At 46.5% G+C, this 20,153-nt stretch overlaps 2 long non-coding RNA genes across 2 annotated transcripts; one reads left to right on the forward strand and one right to left on the reverse strand.

Annotated features, from left to right (window-relative positions):
• The first annotated feature begins 1,100 nt into the window (after window positions 1-1,100).
• Window positions 1,101-8,638, forward strand: LOC149350418 (uncharacterized). The gene is made up of 3 exons (XR_016290365.1): window positions 1,101-1,327; window positions 7,024-7,252; window positions 7,838-8,638. It is a non-coding gene; the product is annotated as an uncharacterized LOC149350418 (long non-coding RNA).
• A 5,750-nt stretch (window positions 8,639-14,388) lies between these two features.
• On the reverse strand, window positions 14,389-18,598 carry LOC149350419 (uncharacterized). Its single transcript, XR_016290366.1, has 3 exons — window positions 17,657-18,598; window positions 15,115-15,208; window positions 14,389-14,508 (listed from the first exon to the last, which is right to left on the reverse strand). It is a non-coding gene; the product is annotated as an uncharacterized LOC149350419 (long non-coding RNA).
• Between the last annotated feature and the right edge of the window lie 1,555 nt (window positions 18,599-20,153).

A 20,153-nucleotide genomic window follows, 5' to 3' on the forward strand; every position in this document is an offset into this window, starting at 1 on the left:
TAAAAGCGGATGTTATGCCAACTCCAGGACTCTCAAACACACTAAACCTTCAACACCTCACCTTCAGATGTCACTGGTCAGGGGGATCGACAGGAAACCATGAAAACCCTTCCGCAAAAGCAAACGCATATACTGCTTCATAAGAATACCCCCTTCCTGTCCCTCTCGGGGTGGCGAGAGATTCCTGTATTTGCAGCTCTACAAGCTCTCCCCAACTGATTTGGCTAAACAAAGTTACATTGTGGGGGCCCATCTCCTCAGTCTGGCTTTCTCGCTTCATGCATGTCGCTCGAAGTTCCATTGCCTGTGGTTCCGTATACTAAGTAGGTTGAATTAATGGGCCCCTTCTCCTGCTGGCGGAGATCAGGCCGTGGACTGCAGCCCCCTTAGCCCCCACCCCCCCCCCTAAATCCAGCGCTGCATATTAAGAGCGAACTTAAGCTTGGCAATTCTGCATTTCAAGCAAAGTGCCGTACACGCACCGAACGACCCTGAAGTCGGAGTACCCAGCATGCCTTGTGGCTCATTCTCATTGGATACCACCTATTAAGAAATTCTTGGAAGTGATCACACAAAAATCCGGTGTGTAATTATGCGCAACTGTCACTGGAACTACTGCAAGATCAGCAAACATCCGCCCCAGAAAAAACAGTGTGCAGATGGAGACAAAGATATAAAGAAAAATGAAAACAAGACGTCCACAAAAGATTGTGAGTTATAGGTTCTGTTTTTATTTATTTATTATTCAGCGTAAGGATTTTCATGCTTTACTACTGTTGTCCCCGATCAGGCACATTTTGGCCAGTCTCAATTTTATTTAGTGTTCTATTTATGTAAGCTACAGTACCTGCTTTACGGATTGGAAAACTCTGAGGGGTCCCCGAGATCAATTGCACCATGGGCTGGCCAACATTATATCGCATCCAGTTTGTTAGAATAGGTGTAAAATGATTACTTGTAGAAAGATGCTTGGAGTCATGGACGAAGGAAATAGAGAGGCAGTTACGTCACATTCTTTGACGCTGCTCCCCCCCCCCCCCCCCCCCCCGGACTCCCCCCCTCCACCCCGCCTACACGGCTTCAGTTTCAGCGCTCTTGCGCATGCGCAGCAGACATTGTAGCAGACGATGCCGCTCCGTTCGGCGATTACCACTGGCTGCGCCGTCGGCGAAAGATTCCCAGCAGTCCTTGCGAATGCGCGTGACTTCCGCCATCTTTGTGGCGTGCTGATCCTGCTTGGAGTGGATGAAGAGGCCGAGGAAGGAGGCCCTACGCGATCCGGCAGCCATTTGTTTTTTGCACCGAAGATCGAGTGCAGGAACGTGTGGTAAGTACTTTGGCTATTATAGACGTTGTCATCAGAGCGTCATTTTCTTAGCAATGAGTTGCGGGGCCGTACGCACGCGGCAGCTCCTCCTTTCGTCTTTAGGCTTAGCTTCGCTCCCTTGTACACTGCTATAGCACACTATTACATCGAAAGAGCTTTGCACGAGCCATTTAGTAGAAGCAGTTTAAGGGGTTCAACGGGAGCCGTGTGACGCGTTACGCTTAGCACGTTACGTGGACATCACCGCCACATATGTACATATATCACAGCGCGATTGTGTCCACTGAAGCAATTATGCGCATTTCCTTTCCCCCGGAGGTCAAAGACGGCTCGTTGGCACCAACAGAAGCTGCGAATTTTGATGGTGTGCAACTGGAGAGGGCCGTCGGTCTAGCGACATACGGCTTGCGGTCGGGCTCCAGCCGGTTGGAATTCAGTCGCAGCGTCTGTGTGTTCGCTCTGCGACTGACCAATGGGGATCGCCGAGATGGCGTGCGGCGTAGGCTCACAAAGCTGCCGTTGTTGCGGCGGGAGCAAAATTGTTTATTCCAATTAGAACATACAAAACACTGCCTTGCATTAAAAAGTACTCTGCTCATAACATCGAGTATACGCTGAGCGCAATGTGAATGCTAAGCTTGTAAAAAATTCTAAATATTTCGCATCGTTTGGTCAGCATGTCAGAATGGTTTACAATTTCATATGAAAATCGTACCAGAAATCTGTATGGGTCTGATATAAGGCAGTATTGGCAGCATGTGCTGTGCGAGTTTATAAGACTACTATCCCGCTTGTATCAGACAAGTTGTGTTACCGTACGACATTTAAGGTTAGCCAAATTTCGTTACATCCCAATGATAAGGGGAGGGCATACAGCAAGTGCAAGCAGTAAAGGAAAAAAACCTTACTTACAGAGCATGAAGCAGAAGGGTGAAATAAAAGTGTCAAATGCAACCACCTATGGTAAACATCCATGATAGTTCATTAACACACATAGCACGTTTCCCTACCAGACGACACGTCGTGCAGTCGTGTAAATACAGTATTGATCACAGTGCCAAGTTTGGGGTGTGCCTTTTGTGCGCGGAAATAAGAAAATCTGATTTTTTGCGAGCAAACTAGGGGCGCACCTATTATGCGAGTGCGCCTAGTATGAGAGTAAATATGGTAATACTTCAGGGTCTGTGTCGAGCTTTCTTTTTTCACAGGAGTGCTGTATTTGAAGCTAATGCAAGAGAAGCTAACCAGAATAAGCAAAAAGAAGAGGCACGGCACAGGTTTACCAAGCCCAGGACCATAGCAAATGGTTTGGTCTTCACCGTTCGGACACTGCTAAACTGCAACGGCAGCACCAGTCATGGTATTGCCCCGCAGGATAAAATTACTCTGAGCAGGAAGTGAACACAAAGTGTGCATAGCATGCACTAATGTGTGCAAAAGAGACCGAACAGAAAAAAGTTTTATTTTAGGAACTTACTTCTTTGAAACATTCCTAGTTTATGCAAGACTTCCATTCTTCTAAAACTGTCTTTACCAAGTATAGTTTATTTACTTTGTTGTTCCAAAGCAGGCTGTCATTGTTTTCTTAATTTATGGTGTACTAAGTTCATGCAGTCCTTAAAGGGCATATTTGCATTTCTTTTAACCCGGTTACCACGAGCTTGACCCGCACACAAGTGTGCTTTTTCGTTGCTTTGTATTCCAACTTGACTCGGGACCCAGCACGGCTATATGTTTTGCCCTTGAGCTGCAGCCGGTATGTTGTATATGGCGTCACCAAGCTGCGGAGAGATAGCATTTCTAGAGTGAAGAGCTGTAACCATCCTTAGTGAGTCTGTTTAAATAATACTGTTCATGAGGTTTCTGCTTACTATTTTTTCCCATGGCTACAGATTGTGTAACATGCAGCAGTGAAGGCAAATGCACACTACGGAGGTCCTACTGTTTTCTTCTAGTACCACTGTGCTTCCAACATAAACATCCGTTTTTGAACGATCATTATAAATATCCATGCAGCCACCATATTTTTCTTGGAGGAAAAGAAATTTTTGCACTACATGATGCCATGGAGTCTGTTCCTTTCAGGACTGTGTAAGAGTGAAATTGCAGACTGCTAACAAAAATGTACCATTGAAGTAGTGGATCTCGTCTTCGTGCAATGCCCAATAATGTGTCTAGTGGTCCAAGATTCTGGAGCATCTCTTCAAACAGGAAGAGCAGTGGCCTGGTAGCTTCAGGATTGTTGTGGCATATTATTCTAGAAGGACACTTCATTACTACAAGGTAGCGACCTCACTTTAAGGATATATGCACACTGAGAATAGTTCTTCTCATTTCAAGCTGGGGTTCATTTGTTTCAAGATAGAGGCTGACTATGGGAAATGTTCTGTATGTGCCACATGAAAAGCCGCAGGCCTGAGTTCTTCTCGTTTCCCCACGTTTCGCCTCATGTGATTGGCCGCTTCGCCACGTGAACTCAGGCTGGCTGATGTTACGTGGCCAACTGTTCCGTGGATATACCTCCAGTTCCCAAAGTAGCAAGCAAAAGAAGCAAACTGAGCATTGCTAATCGTTAACAGACGTTTGTACCACTGAATATACGTAGGATCTTGGAGTTGTTATTAATCAACATCTTCAGCAAAATATATTATTTCGTGGCCAGTCTGATATTTAAAAATAAAATGAAGTGAGGCATCAATAGGCATCAGAAACTTGGAAAAGGCCAAGTTGAAGTCATGCTGAAGATCGGTGAAGAAAAACAGAAACGGAACAGACTTGTGCCAGATGTGTCTTGTTCTGGCATTGCTTCACTACAAATTGAAGTTAACGGCTTCTCGGTTAAAAATGAATTAGTAGCCCATTTAACAGTATCATGAATAATGAAAAGTCCCATGTGTAAGCACACATGTATTATTCTTACAGAGCCAAGTTATGAAGTCTATTCATTGCTTAGCTAAAGAGACATGCACAAAGGAAAGACAGACGCAGATAGGCATAATAATGCATGTTTAGCTTTGAAATGCACAAATTCAGCTAGCTAGACCTAGCTTGTGGTCAGTGTGGAAGTTAGCCTAAATGCAACTATTGTGCAAATACGCCCTGCTATTACTTGAAATAGGTTATGAGGAAAGTTCTCGATCAACACATTTTGCATAAGTGACCATTGTGAGCATAAGTCAGCATAAGTGAGCAAGGAAAATCAGCATTATATAAATGAGGGTTTTAATCGCATGATTTTCAAAGCCAAGAAAAAAAGCGTCGAGAGGAATGTTGCCGTTAAGGTGCAAGTGTATGTTGTGAAGAGCGAGAGCAAGTTAGCTATCGCAGGAATGCTTTCTAAAGCCTGCCAATTTGGATGAAACAACTTAATGGGCCAAAACATTATAGCAGCGCAAGAGTACAAAATGTTCCACAATTTCGCGCACATGCCAACGGCACAAATAGGGTCATAGGGGCTGGGTGATGACTGGCAATGCACATACAGGGGCCAAGCTATGATGAGGCGGGAAGCTATCATAATGGCATGCACGAAATACGGACACACTGTATCTTGTCCTGTTATTGCCTTCTGCATGTTTCACAGAGCTTGAGCAGAGTGTGCTGCTGTGCGAATTGCTGGCAAGACGGCATGTTGGTGCTGTGCTAAGTGATGAGAACAACAGAAGAAAAATGGCTACTTTTTGTGGTATTGTTGTTGTTCTTTCCCGTTGTCCCTTTCCTAGCTTAGTTTTAGCAGCTCCACAGGGCTAATTTTCCTACCCAGAAGTGGTGTCATTTAAAGCCAATCGTTATTCTTCAACCACCAAACTGCTGTACCATACTACACAATCTTCTAATCAGCTTTCACAATTTGCAATAGCAAACTTACTTCTTAGGTCACCTAGTTAAAAAACGCAGCTTAATTACTTGTGTCAGCACGAGAACTAAAAAATAACCATAATTACATGTACAAGGTCGTGCCTCGTTAGTGTAGGCCCCATTATTATGGGCTCAAGTTATGGCCAGTATTTCTCGGGACAAAACATTTTCAATGCACTTACTCCTTGTTAACATGGAAATTTTCTCATGACACAGTGGACAGAGCGAAACTGCACAGAGCTCAATGTCGCATAAATATGCAGAGTACAAATACCGTTAAAACTTCTTTGACTAGAGCAGATAAGTCAAACACTGTCTGAATCATATATCTTGTTACACTCCGGAATTGCCATCATACCGCTTGTCGCACTGCGTGTACAGAGTTTTGTGTTAACCAATGAACTGCCAGGCACACTGACTTCTCCTGCTAACACGCATCCTGGCAGCCAAAGCACTCTTTTTCTTATGTCAAAATCATTGTCAGCTCTCGGCGACTAACTTCCTGGTGCATACTACTCATTGCACAAAATTAACTCAGCTGCTTAAAAATAAAAGAATAGAGCTGCTTGATTAGAGTATAACCTCTATAACCTCACAGATGCCTTTCCGCAGCCCACCCATTGAGCAATTGCTTTAGACACCATGGAGATACCGTACTCTGGACGGACTAGATTTGCGTCAGGCACGAGACTCTGCGAGGATGTACCTCATCATACAATCGAGGGTGGAAGGAAGAGGGCCTGCATGTCAGTGTTATCTGGCCGTGCATACCGCCGACAAGGAGCATCGTGCTGGGGACGCTACACGTCAGCGCATTACAGAGCCCATAGATATGCGCGGTTTAGATAGACTATTCACCCACAAAATGCGAGCCATGAATGCACTGCGGAGCAATAATGTGAACATCCCGTGGTCATGCCCTATTCGCCAGAGACATAATGGGAAAACGACTCAGTTGCGAACCTGCAGCGCTATCGCCAAAGGTATGGCTGAAATTCGCGTTGCAGCTGGCAATGGTCCAGTTATTTTTGTGCAAATATTTATGTGTTCCGTTTCGAATTTAATAGATAACATCTCTTATACAACAGGGTGTTGACAGTCCCTGGTGTTATTGCCATAGCTTTGAGCCGATAATGCTAATTCCCGAGTGGACGACAAACGGGCTCATGGTGACGGTACCCGTCACTTTCGCAATTCGCCGCTGTCTGATGCAACGTCAAAAGCTCTAGGCCCGTATACTGTTGCTTCCAGAAATTTTTTGAGACTCTTGACATTCTCCGTTAGCGCAAGCATGCATTTGCCAGTTGCGGTTGTCCGTCATCTCTGAAGACTCCAATGTTTCATGAACACGTGGCTTCATGGTAAAGCTAGTTTCTCTTGGGTAAATGTCAACAGCGCAGTAGACTCCGAAGAATGAAAAATGAGCGTTCCTGACTGCCTGCCTATATGGACTGCCGAGCGCTAATCACGGTGTATCTAAGCATCTGTGTGCAGCAGCATCTGTTTAACAACTGTGAATTTCCATGTACTACGGCATCAGTGGAAGCTCTTGTCGGTAGATAGACTGCTTGAGCAGATCGCGGAAGTTTTAATGGCCTCCCTGGACGGGCACACCTGCTCTGTACAAGGGGCATAACCGCTGCCTTAAAAGCGGTCGTGATTCGGCACACGTGCTATGAGGTTTCATAGATTCTATTCGTGCGACGCAATGTTATAACGCGGCTTCTTGCACTTCTTCTGGTTGCGTCCACCTGGATCTCTTGCGATAGTAGTTCACAAAGGTAGCTAAATACCTTAAGGAGTGACTGTGGCTATATTTTATGCTCCTTATGTTCCAGCAACCCCCTGCCGTGGTGACTTGCAGAGCGGACCATTTCATCCTTGTGGATACCTGGCATGACGCCAATACCACAGTCTGCTACCCAGATGGGACTCCACGTCGAACGCCTTTGGGTTGGAGACGTGATGAAGCTATGGGTTAGGAGAACCGAGACAAGATTATCCGCCGGTTATGAATGCACTGCCACCGCCTTCAGATACCCAGTGGAGCACCGGTCATCTCGCAAGGTCTGTTGCTGGAGCCATCTGCAATTTTGCGCCAAGTTTCTGGCAAATATATCTAGGGCCAAGGAAAACGGGAACATGTTAGAATTAGCTGACACTGGTTCCCTGACAGACCTAATAAATGCGGCTTTCGAATGTTTTACTGGGGAGGTGAATTACGAAAATAACCAGATAGCTTGAGACCTGCCACTTTTCGTTCATATATAAACTGCCTTGCTCGTTACAAAACGAAGCATATGACTAGGTATAAATTTCAACCCCCGTTTTTACGAGTAGAAGCTTTGATAACCAAAGTCTGTTAACTGGCACGGCATCAATGCGAAAGGCTGGCATGCATACATCCTCCGAGAAGAATAGCCCATGATGGCTGCCAACTGAAGCATTAACTAAAATACGTACTCCACAATACATGATTATTGAATTTTTAATCAAGAAACGTTTAACTACTTACACTGAAAGAGACAGTCTACAGTACATGCATAGAGGACATAGGGTAGAAATAAAACTGTCCACGACCGGTATTTCGGCATCATATGTTATTAACGCCTTCATGGCAATGTAGTAATTTTTTCGTCTTTATATTTTCAGCATCTTGGGGACGCTTTCCTCGCCACCATCATCAGCTTGTCGATGAGATCGCTGTGCGATACACTTGCAAGAATCAGCCGACCGTCTCCTGGCAAGCTCGGATTCTACCTGAACATGATCTGCGACGAAGGAGGCTGGTCCGCTGTACCGGTTGTGGGCTGCCGCGGTGGCTCAGTGGTTATGGCGCTCGGCTACTGATCCGAACGACGCGGGTTCAATCCTGTCCGCGGCGGTCGAATTCCGATGGAGGCGGAATTCCAGAGGCCCGTGTACTGTGTGATGTCAGTGCACGTTAAAGAACCCCAGGTGGTCGAAATTTCCGTAGCCCTTCACTACGGCGTCCCTCACAGCCTGAGTTGTTCTGGGACGTTAAACCTCCAAAGACCAATTTAATCTACCGGTTCCCTGGCAGTGACAGGCTTCTGAGGCAGAGGTTCGAAGTGGGTGCAACCGACAAGCTCCCATCAGCTGGTTCCTTCAGCTGAGATCGGCTGCTAGCCAGTATTCGCTGAAAGCCTTTGCACAGTCCTGTCACTGAGCAGCCACCTGTTTGCGACGGCCCACGATATAGTCGTCGTCGGAAACACGGTGTAATTAGAAGGCCACCCTGTCACCGACGACTCCTGCAGGAGTAAAATGATCGGTTGGCCTTCATGTTCATTAGCACGAGTGCCTGCTGTAATTGGCATGGTTCGTGCATAATCTTAGTGTTTTTTATGTACTTAATTATTTGATATCATGCCATGTGGTACCACATGTATTTCTGTGATAATTGCGTTTAGTAAAAGTTTTATCAATGTGTGTGTGTTGTAATCATTAATGTGCTGGTGTATGGCGTCTTACCGTACTCCTGCGGCCTGAAGGGTGCGGCTTTTTATGGCATAGCGTTAGGATTGTACCGATTTAAACTGGACACCCGGCTTAAGCACAACACCTTTCGATTCTTCCACCATGAAATCGCACCAGTTAGGCCTGCTTGAAGCTTTACTTGTCTTTTAAGACACCCGGAGGTAACGTCTCTTTTGACTTCGTTTCTTTGTGCGGATCATGGTTAGGAATTTGGGATTTGAAACCCCAAAGCTGCTCGTGGGCAGTGAGAGGCACCATAGTGGATGACTCAAGACCAATTTCAACCCGCAGAAACTCATTAATGTGCACTTAAATCACACAAGTCTTCAGAACTCTTACAACGGAGTAGCTGCCAGCGCGACGTCTCTGTGTATGGGGCGACTAAAAACTCGGAGTGCCACATTATATCATGCTGCCGGGCTTCGCCAGCAAAAGATCTCGGAGTGGTTCCATTTGGGAAATGTAATGCAGGCCCAACTTTCCCATATATTTTATGGGATCGATCAGTTTTCGCTAGATAAACTGAGGCTATCCGAGGTTCGGGCACTGTCCAAGGACTGGCAATGGCGAATGGGACACGCTGAACAGAACAGGCCAATTGACTCTGCGATAGGAGAATGAAAACGAATGCGGGGCCTGATAACACTTTAGGAGGAACCAGCAGTGCCTTACAACTGTGAGAACGAAAGTTGGGCTAGTGGCGCTTGGTTAACACCTATGACATGGTTGCTAGCATGAAACAGTGCAAGAGACAGCAAAAAAGTTTACAGGACTCCTCAAACTTGTATTACAATGGTCCCAAAGCTGGCCTTGTAACTGCCGATATAGCATTCGCAGCATGTTTAGGGTGTTCGTTCTATAGAAACTTTTTTGGCTTGTTTTGTTGCAAAATTGATCAAATAAGAAAAATGTGATGCCGGCGCTTTAACACAGGGTGCCAGGGAAGGAGGCATGGGGTTGCGGTTGATATTTTTTTTTTGAAATTTTTGTTCTGAATGCTGGCTTATCCTGCTTTTTTCTCTTTAGTAATTGGAGTTTAGGTATAAAGCGTGCAGCAGCGGTCTCACTCAAACTGTACATCTCAAGCAGTGCCGCGTGAAAATGGATGGAGGAGGGAAGGAAAGTGCTGAGAAAGCTGATTTGGAAGACAGCAAATCAATTTTGACTGTTCCTTTACGCGTAACCTGGTGACAAATAAAACACGGGCTCATTTCGAAGTTCCCCGCCGTCGAAATGTGCCAATGAGGCCGGGATTCAAACGTGCGCCCTTATACTGAAGAGATAACGCCATAAGCAGTGTTAGATGTAATCATAAGTAACACCGTAATCCAGGTGCCATTTTCAATTTTGCCGCTAGCGCTCTATCATTGTTGTTGCCCCGTCACATTCGCAGCATCTTCTGTACAGTGGGCTTGAGTCGCACTGTCGGAAAACTGATGTGTTTGTTTACTAAATGATGAATAATTTTATTTATTTACCTTCTGTTCTCGCAGGGCTGAAGGCATTAAACAAAAGAATAGTTACAACAGATCCAAAAACGAACACACCAAGTTTGGGGTGTGCCTATTATGCGCGGAAATAAGAAAGTGATTTTTTGCGACCAAACTAGGGGTGCACCTATTATGCGAGTAAATACGGTACTACTTCAGGGTTTGCGTCGAGCTTTTTTTTTTCACAGGAGGGCTGGATTTGAAGCTAATGCAAGAGAAGCTAACCAGAATAAGCAAAAAGAAGAGGCACGGCACAGGTTTACCAAACCCAGGACCACAGCAAATGGTTTGGTCTTCACCGTTCGGACACTGCTAAACTGCAACGGCAGCACCAGTCATGGTATTGCACCGCAGGATAAAATTACTCTGGGCAGGAAGTGAACACAAAGTGTGCATAGCATGCACTAATGTGTGCAAAAGAGACTGAACAGAAAAATGTTTTATTTTAGGAACTTTGAAATGTATAACATGAAGCTGCTTTCATGAAATGCCTCAAGAACACAAGCGGCATATATCTTTATATGAGGGCAGTCCAGAACAAAACTGAAAAAGCTTTTTCGTGCCACGGTGCGGCTCAAAAAATTTCACATAACTGCCAAAAAGCACCAACTTCCATCCTTAGTCAGTGCTGCCATCGGTGGAGGGCACAGGAAGAGGAGTGCAGTGCCCAATAAGGAACTCTTAAGTTACAACATTAGAAAGACCCCTGAAATTAACATGTTTCTGGTAAACAACCTATTAATGACATGTGCTTTAACAGTTGATATATTTTGCCGTGCTAGTAGCGTGTCCCACCAGGCATCGGGTCCAGGAGTACCGCCGCAGTGCCGAAGGAGGAAGGAAGGTGGGCCGGAGACGGGGAGTAGGGGAAGTGAAGGAAAAACTGTATTCACATATTTACATTATTTACATAGAGCGGGACTGAGAATGGCTCTCAGTGGAAGGGGAACGTCTTCGTCAACGGTAGTCGACTGGAGCTAGCAGGCTTCTTTCGGCCACACTCACGGCCGAGTTAAATATCGTTCGGTTTTCCCAGATCCCTGGCTGGGGAATAATGGTCGACGAGCACTGTCCAATCGGATGGACCGAAGGGGACGTTCTTGTTACCACCCACGGCTGGGCAGGTGCGAGCTTTTCCACTCCCTCGCAGCTGGGTCGATGAGAGGAGGAGATGCCGACTCATCCAGCCCTGCGGGAAAGGAATCTCCCGAAGTCCTCCAGCAGGGGAATGAACTTGCTTCCCCGCCGAATGCCCAGAACGCGAGTCGGGGCCACAGAATTCTTCAATTATCCGCCAGCGTGACCGGCGCCGGCACGTAGCCTCCTCTGTGGTCGCTCGGACAATACCTCCGTCATTCCTGCTACACTAATCCGCTCAAGGAATTTCGCTGGAGTTACTGCTGACAATGGCCCTTGAAATTCCTGCTACACTAATCCGCTGAGGCTCGGAGGGGCATTCCAAGCATCCCACTTCCCACCGCCGTCGCGGGGTTGTCAGCCTCGATGAATGTTCACGGTAGCTGCTTGATCGGGCCCACGTGGTCCGAAGTACAGTCACAACAGCACGTCCGCCGCCCGAAGAGGTCTCGTGGTTGCAGCCAACGCTGCTGCGCGCAGAGACCTGGAGTTGTGTCTGTTTGGCTTTTGGTCACAGCTGGGCCCAAAGGTTCTTCTTGCTTCGTTGACAACTGTAACGGTCTCAACCAGCAAGGTACACAGCCCAACAAGCAGAAAGCGCCAAACTGACTTCAAGAACTGCCAAGCTGTTTTCGGTCGACAAAGTCTGTTTAGAGAAAATGAGCTGTCGCGTGAAATTTACGTCCTCCTCCGAAAGTTTCCAAGTTTGACCAAACCAGAATACACAGAGCTTGTTTAGCCAAAAGGGAAAAATTTCCTAAAATTTTTGGGGGGGTGCCGCAGCACGGTTTTTGTCACAGAAAGCCACCTCCCGTGAGAGCACAAAGGGAAGGTGGAGCTGCTGAACACATACAAAACAGACAAAAATGATTCCCGCTAAAGCAAAAAACAAAATACAAATTTGCATAGCGGATTATCGTCCGGGGAGTCAGGAAAGGGCATTACACGGGAAAGCTTCGGCTGAGGCCATCAGCGTTGCCATTACTCGCACTTTTCGGCAACGCATGTGAACTGAGTCCCGCAATGCCAAGCTCTGAAATTTCGCTCTCATTTCGCATAGGAGAGTGATGAACAAAAGAAAAAAAAACAAGCATTAAACTCAATATGAGATTATGCGTCATATCCGCCCCTTGCGCGGCCGTGGTCCGACAGCTGCTTTAGCATATGAGACATTACATAATGCTAGGAATTTCAGCTTGCATTTCTGTACAGGAGAGTTAAATGAACAAAAGAAACAAGCAATAAACTGAATAGGATTATTCCTCGAAACCGTCCAGAAACAACGTTACGATTAGAGGAATTTACTGGTTCCTATGTATTTTTCAGCCGCCCCCTGCGCGGCCGCGGTCCGATAGCTACTCTAGCAGGTGCAAAATTACACAAGGCTAGGAACTTCCGCTTGGGACCCTGCACTGTTCTTCGTCCAAGTCTCGCGGTTCTGAAGTTTAGCTGACGCTCAGAAAGCAGAATGCGAGAAGGGAGCGAACGAGTGCGAATGCCATGCCAGCGAATCTGCCTCTCTCGGATTGGGTTCGCGCGTTGCGTCCCCTTAGCTTGTGTTCCCTTCAAGCGGCGCGTGCGAACTCTTGAGCGCTGAGGTGCCAAATTGGGGCGGGTAACCGGTTGTCCGGTTTTCTGTGCAGCAGTCAACATGAGACGCACTTTCTCCTTCATTAACATTCCCCGTTTGGCCACCTCTATACGCTGCCGCTCTGTGGAAACCCTCGCTGTTGGTTTGCGGGGCGCGTCACTAGCAATCGCTGAACCGTCACAGGTAAAGTCGCTGGCGTTCGCCTCATCATCAGTTTGTAGAATTGCCTGTTCTAGCTCACCACCGTGAGAATTTATAAGGTTTACAGGGCCACGTTTGCCCTCTTCACCCGCGTGCTCTGCTGGCGCTGCGAATTCTGGAGCCTTCGAACTGGTGAGGACCTGCGCAGCGTTATTTCCAAAACTAAGGCCCTTTTCTTTGGGCAGCATATCCAAGCGATTTGATAAAATCGAGGGATACTGCATAGGCAGGTTTTGGGAGACGGCTGCCTTGGTCAGACGCAGCTCGAGCGGGCTCTCGTTCGCGACGCGGGCAGTAAGTTGGTCGTGTTGGATACCTTTCCTATCCTTATACTGGCGGTACAGCAGGCCAGAACGGAGCTGGAAAGGTATGTTCTTCCGTGACACACCTATGTCACTTTGGTGACTCAAGTTGCGTAGAGATTGGTCTTTCTCTTGCTCAGCGGTGAACGTTTCTCTGTCCACACGAAGGAGCTCGAGAAAGCCATCCGAGTGGGGCAACACAAGATCGGTATTCAATTCCTCACCTAGCCCCAGCTCATCACTCGTGCCTGATTCGGAAGACTCACTATAGCTTGCACTACTATCGGTGCTCTTTACCCCTGTGCTAGAAGTGAGTAAGTCCTGGGCTGGCTCGTCATTAGGTAGCGCGGAGCCGTCACAGCTTAAGTCGCCGGCGTTCGTCTCAACGTCTGTGTGTAACAAAGCCTGCTCTAGCTCATCACCGTGAGAATTTACAGGCTTCGGGCTTACAGGTTGAGGTTTGCCCTCTTCAACCACGTGCTCTGCTGGCGCCGCGACCTCACGAGCCTTCGAAATGGTAAGGACCTGCGCAGCGTTATCTCCAAAACAAAGGCCTTTTTCTTTGGGCAGCATATCCAAGCGATTTGAGAAAATCGAGGGATGCTGCTTAGGCAGGTTTTGGGAGACGGCTGCCTCGGTCTGGTAGCACAAAATGTTGCAGCAACATTGCAGCAATGTTTCACTGCAACGTTGCTACAACGTGGATAATGTCCTCTTGAAATCACATTCAGGCAACGTTAGCATGCAACATCACAACAACGTTGCTGCCACGTTTCAACAATGTTGCTGCATCATTGCTGAAACGTTTAAGCAACGTTATGTAATGTTTCAGGAAACATAAAACAACATTCCAGTAACATAGAATATACGCACGCATGCTACATGCACACCTTGGAGATTGTGCTCCTGCCGTTCATAGCTTGACCAGCCAGCAGCTTGTAAGAACGGCAGTGCTTAAACAGAACAAACAAATGTGCAGAGTGACTAGTAAGACTTTTTATTGCTCTCCGAAGCTTGACCTTGGAACTAATGGGGATATTTCTGGTCTGTAATCGGCAATGCTGCATCCTGCACGAGTCCCTGCTGAGTGTAGCCCAAGTTCTGCAAAGTAAAAAAAAAGTTGCACTTATAACTAGGAAATCTGGTGGAGAATACCTGCAAGAACAAAATGTTCTACTAGCTTTTGTATGCAATCACTTATACCACAGACATGTTTTGACAGAAACATGCCATGAAGAATGCGAAACATGGAACTTAGATGTTCTTTGCAGTGCAGTGCTATGACTGCAGAGAAGTCATGGTAAAATGAATTTGTGTCCGCAACCAAAGCACGGTATAGCTGAGAGTCGGCAGTGCAGATGGTTCATATGGACACCTTGTTCAGTTTGTTTTTGAACCTTCTGTTGTCCCAGGAGCGTATCTGTAAATAATACTGTGCATAAAAAGAGACAAACATGAGCAGGGAGAGATATTCTATAGAATTACTAGTTCACAATACCACCATACAGCCGCTGTCATAACTGTTCCACAGGTGCTGTCCAGACTAAGGTCTGCTGTCGGCCAAGTTGAATGTCACAGTATGTGCTGACAGTTGTGCTCATAAAGCACAATACACTCAAAAGGCATCTTGCACTTGCAGCAGCTGCATCTCTCCACATATTTGACAAAGCGCTGAGGTGAACGACTTATGCAGAAACAGTTTCTCACCTTTGCTTAATCCTTGATGGGGCATAGCATAGTCAATCAGCTCCATATGAGTGCACCTTCTCTGTGACTCTCGCAAACTTTTTCTTCGCTTCCACTGAAAAGTTCAAAACCAAGAATGCAGAAGGTTGTGTGATCAGCCATTGCAGCAAATGATATACAAAACCTATTCTACAATTAGAGAGAATTGCGAGCCATGACAAATTTTGAAGAATTCAGTAGAAAGTTAGAAAAGGACAAGTAATTAAATAACTAATTACTGGAATCCATGGTAGAGAGAGGGTGCGGTAGATGGTCCTTGGCGATCACAAAATGAACAAGGGAGGGGAAAACCTCAGGTTGCTAGAGCCAACGTTTCGACAAGGGGACTTGTCTTCGTCTGGGCAAAGCGTTCATCATCGGCAGGGATTAAATAGGGCCTTCGCTCCGAGGAGGAAGGCCCCGGGGGTGGGGAAGGAAAGTGGTGTGGGAGGGGATGCGTGTCAGGAAGGGGAGGGAGGTGAATCATGATTCGTTAGGCTGCAATAGTGGAACAACTTATATCCGGGGGGGGGGGGGGGGGGGGGGGGGTAATGAACAAAAGGCTTTGAAGGGGCTGCGACGGGGGGGGAGGCGCTGGGTGAACCTGCAAAACTCAGATAAAAGGATTAGTCAGCGTGGTACAGGGAAATGAGAACAAGAAAAAAAATAGGCTGGCACTGGAAGGAGAAAGGAAGGGGGGGCATTTCCAAGGAAGGACAAGGCAGGGGGGGGGGGGGGGGGGGGGGGAATGGCTCGTGTTCAGACAAAGCCAAAAAGTGGGGGCAGAGGGGGTAACAGGAGTGTCATGGTTTCAGAGAACTGGTAGCAGGGGATTAGGAGAAAAAGAAGAAGAAGAAAAAAAAAGAGGTGAACAAAGGGAGAGGGTGACAAGGCCGGAAATGTGGTGGAAGATATGACGTGGGAAGGGTGCAAAGAGCGACAATATACTTATGTGAGGTTCTAGGAAATGGTCTGACCACGTGCAAGACATTTGCTAATTTAAAATTATGCTAACCCTGGAATGTACCTGAGAGATTCCAGGTTTCCTCTGGACATGTTAATCCCTGTTGGTTGCAGTGTTTTAAATTTGTGGATTAGGAATGCTTCTCTGTATTTTCTGTCCCTAGTCGATTTGAAGCCTGACTGAAGAATGAACAATTTGAGTTCGTCGAATTTGTGATGGCGTTGATTAAAATGGGTCGACACTGCCTTCTGTTCATTCCGTGTTGTGTCAGCCCGGTGCCCGTTTAATCTGGCACTCATTGTTTGTCCGGTTTCTCCGATATATTGTTTCTGGCAGTAGGAGCACTGGAGCATGTAGATAATATTGGACGATGTGCAGACCCATTACTGGAATGTAATGGGTCTAAGGGCATTACACTTCTTCTTTACTCTAAATTATTTTGATCTTTTTATTGCCATTTGTGAACATTCTTTGCCTGCATATGGAAAAGCAGACTAGTTTATAAAACTTAATTTGAGCCTTGAATTTAAGTCTCTAGGACCTATTCATATGCAAACAAAAATTCAGCACAGCAGTGGCTTTCAAGAAATGCAAACCGAGGCTTTCAGCTACTAGTGATGCTCTGAAAGTGACATGGCTAGATCAAAATGACCTCCGATACTGTTGATGCAAGGTTGTTGTGATCCACATGTGACAGATATGTGTGGTCTCACTCAAGTATTTCAATATCTGTACTGAGTTTCTGCTGTTGTGCCAAGTGTCAGGGCCCATCACTTCGTCTTCTCGAGAGAAAAACACTTTTACAGTGTCTATTTCCCCAGCGACGAGGAGAAATTTGTCCTAAAAATTTCAAAGCACTTGCCTCTGATTGGCTAGATAAAACCATGTGACAGTTTACCAAAATTGATCTTGATATTCTCACGGCCGTCTTTCAAGAGAGAGAGAACGCTCAAGATCTACCTTCCATGCTAACGCAAATAGCAATTTTCATCAACAGAAACTTGACGGCTCATTGGGTTGCAAGTGCTGCGAATAGGGAACAGAGCAATAGGAATTTAAGGCATCCTTTCGAGATAGTCCATGTGAGCCAAACCAGCAATCGTGGCGTGGAATGACAAAGATAATAAAGCCCAAAAAGAAAGAAACGAAGATGGGAAGGAAAACACATTATTAGGAGGTTGTTTGCGAGCTCGAGACTTGAGCCAGCGCGCGACAAGAAGACCGCAACGGCACTTCAAAGCACTTTTTGTCGCACTAGAACAATTTATTAGTAATTGCTTCCGCTTCCAGCTCTCTCCAGCTACACTGATATTTTAAGCTTTACACCTCGAACTTCTCAGTAGCGAATAAGGGCCGTCAAAAAATAGGGGAGTACTCTTAATTTGGATCTGTTCATTGGTTAAAGCCATCTCAGTCCGGTACATCACATGTCAGCGGCGAAAATGAACTAACAAGTAACCAGTCAAGAAATTCTCCGGGCTGCATGTGGAATGGACACCGCCAGAATGCTTCAACCACAGTCTAAAAAATACTACGGGGTTTAGACTAAGCATCTTTCACCTCAGGCCTTTCCAAGGCATCTGTCTGACGTTTCCGCTGTGTTGTCGGCTACGGTGCTGACCACGCTTGTGCGCAGCAGGCACACTCGCGTCGCGGTCGGCGCTCTTGAAGATTTCGGACACACCACATTCAACTTTCCAAGACGTTCACCCTTGTAGCATAGTGCCCTTCCGGATACGAGACGGCACTGAGGCAAGGATTATCTTTTTCTTTATCTCAAGGTCGGCGTTTCCAAAGTAACAGTGCCGAGGGAGCCATCTGACTCACGCATGGAGCCATCTGAGCCATGCGTAAAACGCGTAAGGGGACTTACTGTGTTTTTCGCCGATCTTGTGATGAGGCGCTTTCTTGCGTGCATCCGCCGTAGTGTTGCATCCTACAAAAATGATCTCGAGTCCCTCAGTCCCTCAGCCCACTTGGACCAGTCGTGACCGGTACAGCTGAGGTGTTGCTCGCAGACCGGCACGTTCGCGCTTCGTTGTTTCCGCTTGATGTCGGCGAGGATTGGCGCGATGCACTAGTCGCTTGCTTTCCACTTACACAAGTTAGACGAGCACTTTGACACCATTGCAATGTTTGATTAGGCCCGATTGAGACCGATTGACACCGACTTGCCGCTTCAAGCCGCCATATTCTTTGTTGTTTCACTGTTGCCAACAGGATGTTCGTACTTGGGTATACACAGACACCACTTCGCATCTCTTGCGCTGTTTTATTTCATATCTTCGGGCTACACGACTGGACAGAATATATATTTTATTTTTATATTTATCGTCTTCACCGCGGCTACGAAAGCGCAATTCCTTCAAGACACCAATCAGCAATTTTAGCTGATTAGCGCGCTTTCCAAAACTAAAGAGGTCCTCCGCGGCTGAAAGCTTTTTAATAAAAAAAAATTGCTTTCTTTATCAACCGCCACACTTTTCGAATTTTTGAAAAGCTCACTGAAACACTTTAGGGACGCCCCATAAATTTTTGTGCTTATTTCGTGCTATAAACAAAAAAAAATTCAGGGTGCACTCTGACGATCCATAGTGCGCGAGGCGAAAGCCTTTCCCCACAGCTTGCCGTAGGCACACAGAAGGCGGCTATGGGGCGACTTGGTCATTATCCAATTAGTCATGGGTCATGCTTTGCCATGACTAATTAGTTGACGACTCATTAATGACTAACTAATCATGACTGGTTAATGACCAACTAGTCATGACTAATTAGTTGACGACTCATCAATGACTAGTTAGCCATTACTAATTAGTTCTCTAGTTAATGACTAGTTAGTCATGACTTCTGAGTAGTAATGACAAGGTATGACTTACTTCAGATGTATATGGACACGGACAGGGTCATGGCTGCGAGTATGAGCCATTAGTTTTTCGCCTTAATATATTTTCACAGAAACATAAAACAACATTTTACAACGTTACGCTAACATATGGCAGTGTAACGTTGGTGCTGAGTTGCGTGTGTAATGTTTTAGCAATGTTGTTGTCTAATATTGCAGCAACATCCCATCAGTAATGTTTAAACAACATTGCTATAAGTGTGCTAATGTTGCGCAACATTTTGCAACGTTGTGCTAACATTGTAACAAGTTGTTGAACGTTGTGCAACAAAGTACAACGTAGGTAACATTGCTGCAATGTTGTGGCAACATCATGTGCTACCAGGACGCACCCCGAGCGGGCTCTCGATCGCGACGCGGGCAATAGGCAAAGACACACTGGTTTCATTGGAGCATAACTCAATTTCGGGTGTTTGGTCGCGAGCGGCTGTCGTTCCCTGATCGTTGAACTGATCATTGTTTCGAGGCAGCGCTGAGGCGCATTCCTCGCTTACAATAGAACTTTCATCTGTCGCGTTCAGCGCGCGACTGCTTTCTGGAGGACGACATTTTTGCGCTGCGCCTAAGTCTTTCTGGGTTGAAAGGGAAATCTGCGCGGCATCGCGCTGTTCAGCTAACGCCGCGCTCTGGCTTGGAGCTCCACAGTCGCTATCAGGTTTGCCCTCTTCAACTACGTGCTCTGCTGGCGCTGCGAATTCACGAGTCTTCGAAGTGGTAAGGACCTGCGCAGCGTTATCTCCAAAACAAAGGCCTTTTTCTTTGGGCAGCATATCCAAGCGATTTGAGCAAATCGAGGGTTGCTGCTTAGGCAGGTTTTGGGAGATGGCTGCCTCGGTCAGACGCACCCCGAGCGGGCTCTCGATCGTGACGCGGGCAATGAGCAAAGACACGCAGTTTTCATTGCCGACTTTAATTTCTTCTCGCGCCGAAATCTCCTGATTTAATGTCGAATTTCTCTCGGCGCGCTTTGCCTCTAAAATTTGTTGCAACTCCAAACGCTTTAGAGCAATTTCTTTATCCAACCTGTCAGCCTCCTTTTTAGCGGCTTCCTTGCGGTAAAGGCGTTCTCTTTCAACCCTGACGGCCTTCTCCTTGCGTTCCTTTTCAGCCCTGTCGGCCTCCTCCTTAGCGTTCCTGATTCCCTCCTGAATGACT

The sequence above is a fragment of the Amblyomma mixtum genome, chromosome 3 (assembly GCF_055824585.1).
Source record: "Amblyomma mixtum isolate Tamu chromosome 3, ASM5582458v1, whole genome shotgun sequence".
NCBI lineage: Eukaryota > Metazoa > Arthropoda > Arachnida > Ixodida > Ixodidae > Amblyomma > Amblyomma mixtum.